Source organism: Equus asinus, chromosome 6 (assembly GCF_041296235.1).
Source record: "Equus asinus isolate D_3611 breed Donkey chromosome 6, EquAss-T2T_v2, whole genome shotgun sequence".
In the NCBI taxonomy this organism is placed as follows: Eukaryota; Metazoa; Chordata; class Mammalia; order Perissodactyla; family Equidae; genus Equus; species Equus asinus.
The window spans coordinates 52,222,227-52,233,465 of record NC_091795.1 but is presented as its reverse complement, the minus strand read 5'-3'; the positions used below and the strand labels follow the sequence as shown (position 1 = coordinate 52,233,465).

The window sequence follows — 11,239 nt, the reverse complement described above, 5'->3', positions numbered from 1 at the left end:
TTCAACAGATGTTGAGTAAATACACTTGTCTCCTGAATATTCTATTGTCCATTCTTTGAGGAGACATTCAGAAATTTGTGCTCACAAATTGCTCAGTAAGCACCATTTCTGATTTTAATTGACTCGGTGAGAACATTCCAAACGTGTGTGGGCAAAAGTGTGAACTTGAAAGTCCAAGTTATTCTCTAATATCCCCCAAACCTCCCAGGAAATCAAATCACTATAAGATTGAACTGAAAATAAAAATAGCTAAGATTTATGAATCTATTGCCATGTGTAGGGCATGGTACTTACTGCTTTATGGAGATTGCTTCATGAAAATGTCACAATTGCCATGTCACATCGCTATTATCATCCCCATTTTACAGATGAAGAAACCAGGGTTCAGAGAAGTTAGCTGACTTAATCAAGGCCTCAGGCTAAGGAATGTAAATGGGAATTAAAGCACAAGTGTAGTTGGCTCAAGTCCTAGGCTCATAACCTGACACCATTACCTTTGCTAGGTATTCCAGAAGTTTCTATAGTTTCTGGATGAGAGCACCTAACGACTCCAAGGAGGAGATTTATGTTTAAGTCTAAAAGTCAAAATAAGCCAGGTCGCTCGACTGGCATTCACTCCACATTCAACAGAGGGAAGTTCCTTTCACCTTAGGAATTTTGGATTCAAATCCTCTCACACAGGAATTGACATCTTGATAACTGGGAAATGAAATATGATGGTTTCACCTATTCTGGTGGGTTTCCTTTTCTTTTTGTTGGCAAAGCCTTGCTGCCAATTTTTTAAAAACTCATTTTGCAGTGTTTTCCAGCATTCTTCTACTCTTTCCCTTTTTCCAGACAGCAAACTCGTACCAGTTCTACTTTCCACTTTGATGAAAAGAGATTTCATAAATCTGACACAGTTGGCTTCTGGTCTTTACTTGATTTCTGTAATTGGGTTTTTGTTTTTGCTTGGCCTGGAAAGAATCCTAGGTGGACTGAAACTAGGTTCTTGGAATGAACTTCCTACTTTGAGGTTGAACATTTTTTTAGAAGAGAAAAGAAAAACCATAACGCTTGCTTGTTTCTGGAATGAACTTAGCTTCCAGGCAAGGTCAAAGGTTGGCAGTGGGAAGGGGTTCACTGCCAAAACTTCAGGGACACTTCTCTTTAGCAGCAAATACTGCTGGAAACCCTAAGGCCACTTCTGTCTGTAGGCATGTAGGCGTCTCCTCCTCGTCTGGCACCAACTGACTCCCATTTGCAAACATCAGAGCAATGGAAAGATGGTCCTATATTTTTCAAGACAAATGCAGTAGTGTCTGCAAGCATTTCTGGAGCTTTGAGAGAGTTTGACCAATCAAAATCTCCTGCCACTCCCCACCATCCGAAGCTCCATTCTTCACCAATTTAGTAGGTTCCAACGTCCAAGAGAAAAATTAGAACCACAAAGCCGCCCACGTCTGGAGATGTTTCTAAGCAGAAGACTCAGTAATAACCTTGGTACTGGCCAGGAAAAAGAAACGTATTATCTTCCAAAGAAGGAACTATAACTTTGGATTGGATATTTTGTGGGGGCTGAAATAAGATAGCTGAGCTACAGGATTCAAGTGCTGATTCTTTTTCTCCACTTCCAAACTGCCAAGAAACTCCCAACTCAAATCTTACCTTTGCTGACATGTCATCCTCTAATCCCGCTTCTTAAATACACAATGTTTGTCCTCTAGTTCCCACGGTACTTCATTGAGATGTCCACCATCCTACCCTCCACAAGATAGGGTAATTATAAACTCACATAACTCTGAAGCCACTGAGGACAGGGACTGTGTCTTATCTGTGACTGTGTCCCCAAGGGCCCCGCACATAGGATAAAAGCCAGCATACTTTCTTCTATAAAGGGCCAGATAGTAAATATTTTAGGCTTTGTGGACAACATGGTCTCAGTCATAACTGCACAGTGGCTATTATATTGCAAAAGCACCTGTAGACAATATGAAAACAAATGAGCCTGGTTGTGTTCCAAAACTTTATTTACAAAAACAGATGGTGGGCCAGATTTGACCGATGGGCCATGGTTTGCCATCCCCTGACATAAATTATCCAGTGAAAAATGTAAAGAAACAAGGGAGGGAAGAAAAGAGGGAGGGAACAAGAAAGGAATGGAGAGAAGGAGAGAAGGAGAGATTGAGGAAAGGTGGAGAGGGAGAATAAACCCAGGAATAAAGTAAGAATGAGACAAAATTTGATATGCTTCCCAGATGGTAAAGAGCTATTCCTAGTGAGTTTCTCTTCAGCAAAGCATTTAGTCCACGAGAAACCATTCTAATTAGAATCCTCCTATTATGTTTCACATCATATTCTCTACATGTAAATCTTCCAAACAGTTTTTCTCTTTGGGCAAATCATTATTTCCCATTTATTAAGACAAAGTACAGTTGAAGAGCTCCATTGCTGGCTTATAACTACAGCCTGCCTACAGGTGTCATATTTTATGCATTGAAAAGAGAGTATTGTTCTGCCACTCTCTGTGCAGGAACTACGAATGCCTGGAAACAAATTACTTTTGACTGCTGATCAGAACACACTTTAATCAGTTACTGGTCTATGATCAATAATTAATCATGCTATTCTGTCTAGGTAATAAATAATGGGGAAAATAGCAATGAATATATAGTTGGCCAGATTCTCCCTGGGGCAAAACAGAAAAGGACCAGCGTGAAAGTCTGTCTGGATAACCCTGTGGACTCTCAATACACAGCTTTAGTTGAAATTCCACGAGGGTTAGGGCTGTTAGCATCTGAAGGAGACTTGTCACCATCAACACCTCCCCCCAGACCCCTCAGGACTAATAATCCCTACTTGAATCAAATGTGCCCATGCTAAGACAACTGAGAAAGGGGCCTGTGACAGCATGGGCACCGTGGGACAGGCCAGATGTTTCACAGGTACAGTGGTGGTCCTCCTCCCTTGGAGGCAGCAGTTGGGGAGCAGCAGGAGTACAGAGCATCGTGCTTTACATTGCAATGCTTCTAGGTCAGAAGTCGTGTGCCAACTGCAACTTTATACACTGAGCCCTATAAGAAGACCCAGAGACTTTGCTATTTATAACTTGTATGGTAGAATATTTTATAAGGAGAATAATTGTACTGGTTTTCTATTGCTGTGAAACAAATTGCCACAAATGTAGTGACTTAAAACATCACACATTAATTACCGCATGGTTCCTGCAGTCAGGTGTCCAGGCACAGCTTCGCTGGGTTCTCTACGACCATCACAGTGACACTCAGGGCCGTGTTCCTTTCTGGATCTCAGGGTCCTCTTCTAAACTCACACAGTTGTTGGCAGAATTCAGTTCCTTGAGGTTGCATGACTGACAGTCCTGGCACCTTACTGGCTGTCACCATGAGAACCGTGCCCTGATTTATCTTTTTAGCCAGCTTCAAGTAGAGGCATAGGGAAGGAGAACCTCCACATGGGAGGGAGAGCCACAGGGAATTGCTATGACAGTTCATGTAGCTAGTGTTCTTCAGTGCTATTACACACGAAGAACATCTTGCTTTGTTTTTTTTTAATAGCTTTGGAGTTTTCCCTGAGCAAAAGTCCCCAATGTGGAGTGCCACCCTATCATCATGCTAGATTTATAGGCCAGTGGCCTTTCTCAGGCTAATGTAGATGGAATCATCCTGCATTTAGATTACAACAATATTTTGATACAAAAGTTATGGTACTTTTATAGACCTGGCCCAGTGGCGTACTGGTTAAGCGTGTGTGCTCCGCTTTGGTGGCCCAGGGTTCTCAGGTTCAGATCCTGGATGTGGACCTACACACCACTCATCAAGCCATGCTGTGGTGGCATCCCACATACAAAATGGAGGAAGACTGGCACAGATGTTAGTTCAGAGACAATCTTCCTCAAGAAAAAGGAGGAAGATTGGTAATGGATGTCAGCTCAGGGCCAATCTTCCTCATCAAAAAGAAAGTTATGCTACTTTTTATGAGATGATCCCAGTTGTCTTTTATTCTACATAGGTTAGCATAAGAAAAGCATCATTTTGTACTGTGATATTAGCAAATTGCCTAATCTATTTAAATAACTTGCTTTGAGTCAGGTGTTTTCTTTTTATTAACTTATTTCCCCCCAGACTTCAGCCTTCCCACATTCTGAGAACACGCGGCCAAACTCATAAGCAGCCTTCCTAATAAAGTGTGACATCTACCAATGCCTGGGTCTGCCTCTCTTGGCCTCACAGGAGCCTTGCCAGAATGGTCCAATCGGCCCTGCAGGAGCAGCCAGGACTGCAAAGCACCAGTGTCACTGCCACTCTTCACAGTTCCAAAGGACAGGAAGGGCTCCCAGATTCATTGAGCAAAGGTGATGAGGGAAAATCCTTAAGACTATCTGAGTAACTCCCTAGCCACCCTGGGTGCAAGACCATAAAGAAAACCAGCATTTTATGTATCTAAGAATCCTCTATCTATCTGCCTGCACATCCTTCCATCTATGTGTTCCCCACCTTCTTGGCTGTCAATCAGTTACTGAAGGGCTTATCCCAGGTTTTGTGAATAGACAACTGAACCCTCTTTGAAACTGCAGCACTGGACCCCAGTCACCCTGGAGCTGCACACCCAAAACCTGCACCTTTCACCAGCACGGCTTTTATCAGCTGTTCTCTTTCAATGTTGTCCTCAAACGAAGCAAGTTGGTCTGATGTAGGTTCCCACTAAGCTTGCGAGGAGTGTCTCATGATGGCACTACCTTACTCTGCCTTATTGGACAAAAGCCAGAGAAGCAGGAAGGGGTCTCAGAGCAATGTGAACTACGTTAAAGGAGATGAGTGGATTCAGCTGCTAAAATGTTCGACACCCCAACCTCTCCCCTGAGTGAGGGAGCTCCTGCATGGTCAGGACGCGTTTCCAAAACCTCTTAGAAACAGAGGCAGCATCCACCTCTTGTGAAAGGAAAATGACTCTGGACAGGACAGTATCAGGTCACTTTTACCCCTAAGAAAGATGAAAGGTTAAGCAGAATCCACGTCATCTGGAAATTCAGATGACTGGCTACCAGGTACCACCTTCAGTTGATAGGGAACAGAGTGGAGGAAGGTAGGCATACACGCATGCACACGAACCCCACACCACACAGAAGCACCAACGTGGGAGAAACCTCCTTGGCTTACTGGCCCCCCTGACTGGCTGCCTTAGCTGAGTTGGAGAGGACTTGCAGCCACTTCAGAGGAGGGTACACAGCCAACGCAAACCAAACACAATCTGCTTCTTTGTGAATTACAAGTAATTCCCAACTGCCTGAGCTAATGGTATGGAGCAGTAGAGCAGATAACCCAGTACGGTGGATAATCTCAAAATCATTTTCCATTTGGCTTGTGGAATGAATTAAATGATTTGTTTCAGCTTCAGCAGATTTACCTTCCTAATTAAGTTTTTTGTTAGGCTAGAAACATTCAACATCGCAGGATGTTGCCAGAGATTTAAAAAGTACGGCAGATAATAGCCACGTGAGAGATCAGCACAGAGGTCACCAGGGGTCGTCAATATCTATTGAGCGCCTACTGTGTGCAAGCTACTGAATGGGACAGAAAGTGATGATAGACATGTCTCCTGCAGTCAGGATTGTAACGTAGTAAACAAGCCCAGATCTAGAGTTATAAAAATATACCTTAGAGATGCTTGGTTATATAAATGCATGTAAAGTATGGACGTTTCTATACTTGGGATCTCCCTAGATGTTCTATAAATATTTGTTGAATAAATGAATGAATGGATGAACAAGGCATATTTGGAAAGAAGTCAAATAAACAGTTCCAACAGTAAGCATTCTTGGGCTGCCAAGAAAAGGCAACTCATTGTTCACTAGGGTGGTCAGGGAAGGTGTTCCCCTGCATCAGAAGCTCCTGGGAAGTAGGTTGCATGCTCCTCAAGGCTTTGCACAGATGGGTAATATGGCAGATTCTCTCCCCACCTTGCCTGACCCACTTTCCTTAGATTAATCCTCATCATTTTTCATATCTCAACCCAATACTTCCCCCGGGGATATACGTTCTTAATAGCCTGTATTTCACCTTGTAAGCACTTCATCCAACCCCAAATAAATACTTTATCCTTGCAATATTTGTTGAAAGGGTGCTTCCTCTGATGGAATGTAAGCTCCATGATGGCAAAGACAATAATCTCTTCCACTTTTGTCATTCTACAGACAGCACTTGGCACAGTGTCTTGCATACAGTGAGGCTAAAGAAATATTTGTGGAGCAATGCATTGAGCTGAAGTGCTGAAGTCAGGAAAAAGACCTCTAACTGAGCCCTAAATGATGGGTAGGAAATACTTAAATGAAGAAAAGGGAAGTTTCCTGGAACCCCAGGAAAGGGATCTGCCTGTGTAGCCACATACAGATGAAAATAAACACAAGGATTTCACGAGATCATTAGCAGGCTGCTTCATAAAGTTGTAATAAGGATTAGAAATTATTAAAAAACAACAACAAAAATAATAGCTACCATTTATTGAGTGTTTCCTATAAGCTAGTTTAATGGATTATCTCATCAGCTCTCACAGCAGCCCTGGGGAATAGCTATTATCCTTATTTTACAAGGAGGGAAGCAAAACTTTAAGAATCTAAGGTCACTTAGTAAATATAATACGGCAGAGCCACTATTTGAACCTGGGCCTATCCATCTAGATGACGCCAAAGCCCGTGATCTTCACCACTAAGCAAATGAGGTCTTCCAAACGTTGTGCAAGTTGTAAAGCATTTGGCAATTGTAATGTGTGTGGGTCCAGGTAAACATAGTCAAACACCCAAATAGCACTGACTGACTAGCTAGCTAGCTGGCTAACTAACCAGAGAATTCTGATTTTCTCAGTAACCAAATACACCTCTGTTTAATTGGATTATGTTAAGTGTTGCATTGCATCACTGGTGAAAATCCAAATATTCTGTTATCTAAAGGACAGAAAATCTGGATCTCCTTGATGCCCAAATAAACAGGTGACAGTGGAAACATCCATGAACTTCATCTCCAACTAACTGATTTAACGTTTTTTTTTTCTTTTCTGCTATGGCTTAAGGCAACAGAATAAATATTAAGGCCAATGTGGCCTTTCTCAATACATTCAAGGCTAATTGTTCCAAATAAAAGTGACTTTGATTTGACGCAAGTGTGCAAACCGTGGTGTGGCCAGAATCGTCAAGTGGCTGTGGTGTAAAGATGTCTGGAGCGCTGGACCGTGAGCTCCAGGAGGAGAGAGTCCAGGTCTGTGATGCTCACCTTCGTCTCCTTGCTGCCAACACAATACAAAGCATACAATACAGTCACAATTATGGAATGAAAGAGCGGATGTTTAAGATTCAGTTAATTTTAATCATAAAAGTTTAAAGAGGCATTGAAAGCCCTGGACTATATGTTTATCATCACTCTAATTGTAGAAGTAAGAAATACAGAACATCTTAGGAAGCAGCATCTGGCTAAATTTGGTTTATTCAAAAAATATATTTTAGCCACTGAAAAAAACATTTATTTTGCAACACAATAGCAAACAAATATAACAAATAAATGAACTGACTAAAATTTTCCTTTCCTTTGTAACTGGTTATTTTAGCATCCCATTGACACATCCTGATCAGTGGCTCCTAGACTATCATTGACTCTAGATTAGCATTTACTAGTATTATTTTTAATAACAATCAGCATGTTTAAATTTCCTCTCAGGAGACGTCAATGGATTTTCACTTTTCAATAATGAGGATTTGAGAAATGGTTCATTTTAATACATCTGAAAAATAGGCTGCTGAAAATAATAAAACTTCTTAATAATTTGTCCTAATGACAGCCATTATCTCTTACGCACGTATGCCAGGGTAGAACACAGACCATTTTTGTGTTTAGCAGATCCTGGAGGTTTTCTGGGAGCTGGGTGCAAACCACAGAAAAACAAATAAGTCACCATCTCAGGAAGCATTCCTAGATATTCTGGTTTTTTAAGACAAGTGGAATTATTCTCCACTAATTTATACACCAATGAAACCGGCCGGTTGGCAAGTCCACAATTAATGTGAATGCCAAGTGGGAAGGCAGCTTTGTTTCATCTCAGAGAACACTTCGCTGAACAGCAGCCTCCCCAGCTGAAAATGCATGCAATGTCTCTCTCTTTTAACTTGCAGCAGACGCTGGCATTTCTTCATCTCTATTCACTCTATCATTATGATGCATTATACAATGTAATGATGTAATACACCGGAAAGCCGAAATGTGCGCGCCTTGCCAAAAATAATAATAAGAAAAGTATACAATTATTTTCTGCTATGAAAGCCACTATCACTATCATTTCATCCTTCCCCAGCCAAAATGAAAGCTTCCCTAATGGCTCAGGGTCTCTTTATGTTTGTGAATTGAACATGAATGTGAAAAGTAGGACGTCACTACGTCTGTACTGAGTTAGAACTTTTAAAGGATGTAAACAAATTTATCACTTGAGCAGGGCGGGCTGGCTCCAGAATCTGCTCCGGCCATATTTTCGATGGTGTGATTTCTGGTGTGATTCTAAATGTTACCAAGCCTTTATTTGTTAATAACAAATTTTCCCAAAAAGGGTCTGCCTTTTCATGTTTCATTAACATTAGCCTACAATCACAAGCCACCGTTCTGGACAGGAAGCCCATTTCAGGCAAAAGTCACCGTCTGCTGGGAGCTGTGTTCGTGGCTGATTAAATCAAAAAGAATCAAAGTAATAAAATCTCAGAAATAAGCCAACTAATTGTTACATTTCCCCTCCCCCTTACTGAACGCTATTTTGAGTTACAGGAGCAGAAAATTGTTTTAAGAATCAGATATTTTTAATGCATCACAAGAAAATATTTCCAAAAGATTGTAATATTGAGCAGACTTTTTTCATCCAATTCCTTCTGGTTCTACCCCTCCTTTTCCTTTCCCCCTTCCGCTATCGCACCCCTCCCCTACTCCCATGGATTTTCTGGGTAGATTTTTTACGGCATCTCTAATGTTTTTCGTCATTATTACCAGGAATCAACTTCTTATAAATAGACCAAACCAGAAAAAGGAAGCTACATCCCTGACCGTCCAGCGTGCTGGCAGGAGCTCTGTCAATTTGGATCGCAGCGACATTTCAAAATATTTCCAGCGCTGTTATTATGATCGTAATTGGGAAGTGGTTGATTAGATGGAGGCCAGAGATGAATTTTAAGGGAACACAGGGACCAGAGCAGGGGCACGCTGCTGTCCACCGCATTCCATCTCCAGCTTTGAGAAAACTGCCTTGACAGAGCTCACTCGCAAAACCCAGCCACAGATCATAAAGCTCTTAAGTGGGCTGGCCACCCGCTTTATGCTGAAAATTTGTGGGATGCCATTTTTTGCCTGGCAAAATTAGTAGGAATGCTTAACATAATTAATTTTTATACTAAACACGTGTTGTTATTTTTTTTTAATGTACAATTACCAACCCATCGAAACCACAGTAGAGCACAATCAGATGTGCCTGAAAACACATAATTGACATAAAGGACGTGCAGGAAAATAACATGAAAACATAAAATAAATGGTTATTGCTCTTTAGAATCTGCATTTAAAGAGTGGAATTAATCATAATTATGCATTATTAGCTAATAATTGGGTGGAAGCATACAGGGCATATCTTGTTTATTGTTGCTGGTGCTGCTATTGTTACTGTTATTATTATTTTCTATGGAAAATTTTACAAACCTGAGATTGTTTTGAAGAATTCCCAGTGATTACTCAGCTCCGACAGCCTGTAGACTGTTCTGTGTTATTCACTCCCCAGTGGCACACAGTCACCTCTGGGGAAGACCCCAGAAAATCCCAAACATCACATAAAAATACACCAGCAGGTGCCGGGCACGTCTCCTCATCCAGAAGAGAGCCAAAGAGGGGCAGAAAGTAAAGGGGTCTAGATTCTTCATGCAGAGCAAAAGAAGACAAGAGCAAAAGCAGAAGAACTATGCTCAGTGACACTGATTCAAGCATTATCCAACACATCATTTTTTCATTTCTTCATTCATTCCTTTCTTCTCTCTCTCCCCTGTGTGTATATATATATATATATATATATATATACTTATACATATATATATAATTTCTGGATATAATATATATACATATAATGTTTATATTATATTACATTGTATTTTTGTCTATCCCCAGAAATAAAAGATGAGTAAGACATGGTGGCTAGGTTTTAATGACTGTTCTTGGTCGATAGTTACATACAATATAAATTATATCTGTATCACTGAAGGCAGAAGATAGAAGCTCTGTAGAATTCAGGACTTTCAGACTTCAGGCTTCAACACTCCAGCAAGGCAGCCCCAACTATCTACTCCAGTTCTTTTACTCTGGGGAATGTGTCAAGTGTCCTGTGATCAAATTCTTGTGCTGTGAAACCATGAAGACTAAACAACACTGCATAAAACAGAAGTGGCGTCCTCAAAGTGTCAAAACAACTAGTTGGAAGGTGAAAAATTTGCTGACATAGCAGGTTTTCTTGGTCTACATGAGGTAAAATAACTTGAATGATGGATTTTTTGTTCCTTTTCCCCACAACTTGGTGTCACATAAATTGTCAAAGGAACAAGACACAGAAAAGAAAATGACCAAAATTATAAAGACAGGAAGAGACAGCAAAAAAGTAAAGTAAACTTGACTAATTCATCAAATTTAAATTTGTTATATACTACAAAAAATTACTAGTCAAGCTGATAAATCCAATCCATTTATTCCATTTATTTATTCAACAATATTTCTTGAGTGCCTACTATGTATCAGACACTGTTCGCTGTTCTCGGCCTCGGGGATTCAGTGAACAAAACAGAAAACTCCTTGCTCTCATAGAGTTTACATCATGGGTGAAGTGGGTAGTTAGGGGGTTGGCAGAACAGACAACAAACAAATCATTAAAATATATAGTACGTCAGATGGTAGTACCTATCTTGGAGACAAAGAAAGCACAGAAAAGAAGGCAGAAGGGGTTGGGGGAGGCTGTTATGCAATTTTAAACAGAATGGTCAGTAAAGACCTCCCTAAGAGGGTAATATTGGAGTAAAGACCATAGGCTTATTTAGGTAAAAACTTAGTCAAATCATCTATTTGAATAAGCTTTTCTTCTTTGGGGGCAGAGATAATCAAAGGATTCAGCATCTCATGAAAGCATAACCTTAGGAAATCACTCAAGCAATTCCCAGGAAGGTTTGCATGGACCTCAGCTCTTGTGC

General features: G+C 40.8%; 1 long non-coding RNA gene across 2 annotated transcripts in view; it reads right to left on the bottom strand.

Moving 5' to 3' along the window:
• Positions 1 to 6,420: 6,420 nt before the first annotated feature.
• The window catches only part of LOC139045523 (uncharacterized), a 47,632-nt gene continuing 42,813 nt past the window's right edge, over positions 6,421 to 11,239 (bottom strand). The window contains exon 3 of one of the 2 annotated variants that reach the window (XR_011504019.1): positions 6,421 to 7,275. This is a non-coding gene — a long non-coding RNA (uncharacterized lncRNA). The remainder of the gene's footprint in view (positions 7,276 to 11,239) is intronic. The other variant, XR_011504018.1, reaches the window with a different exon arrangement.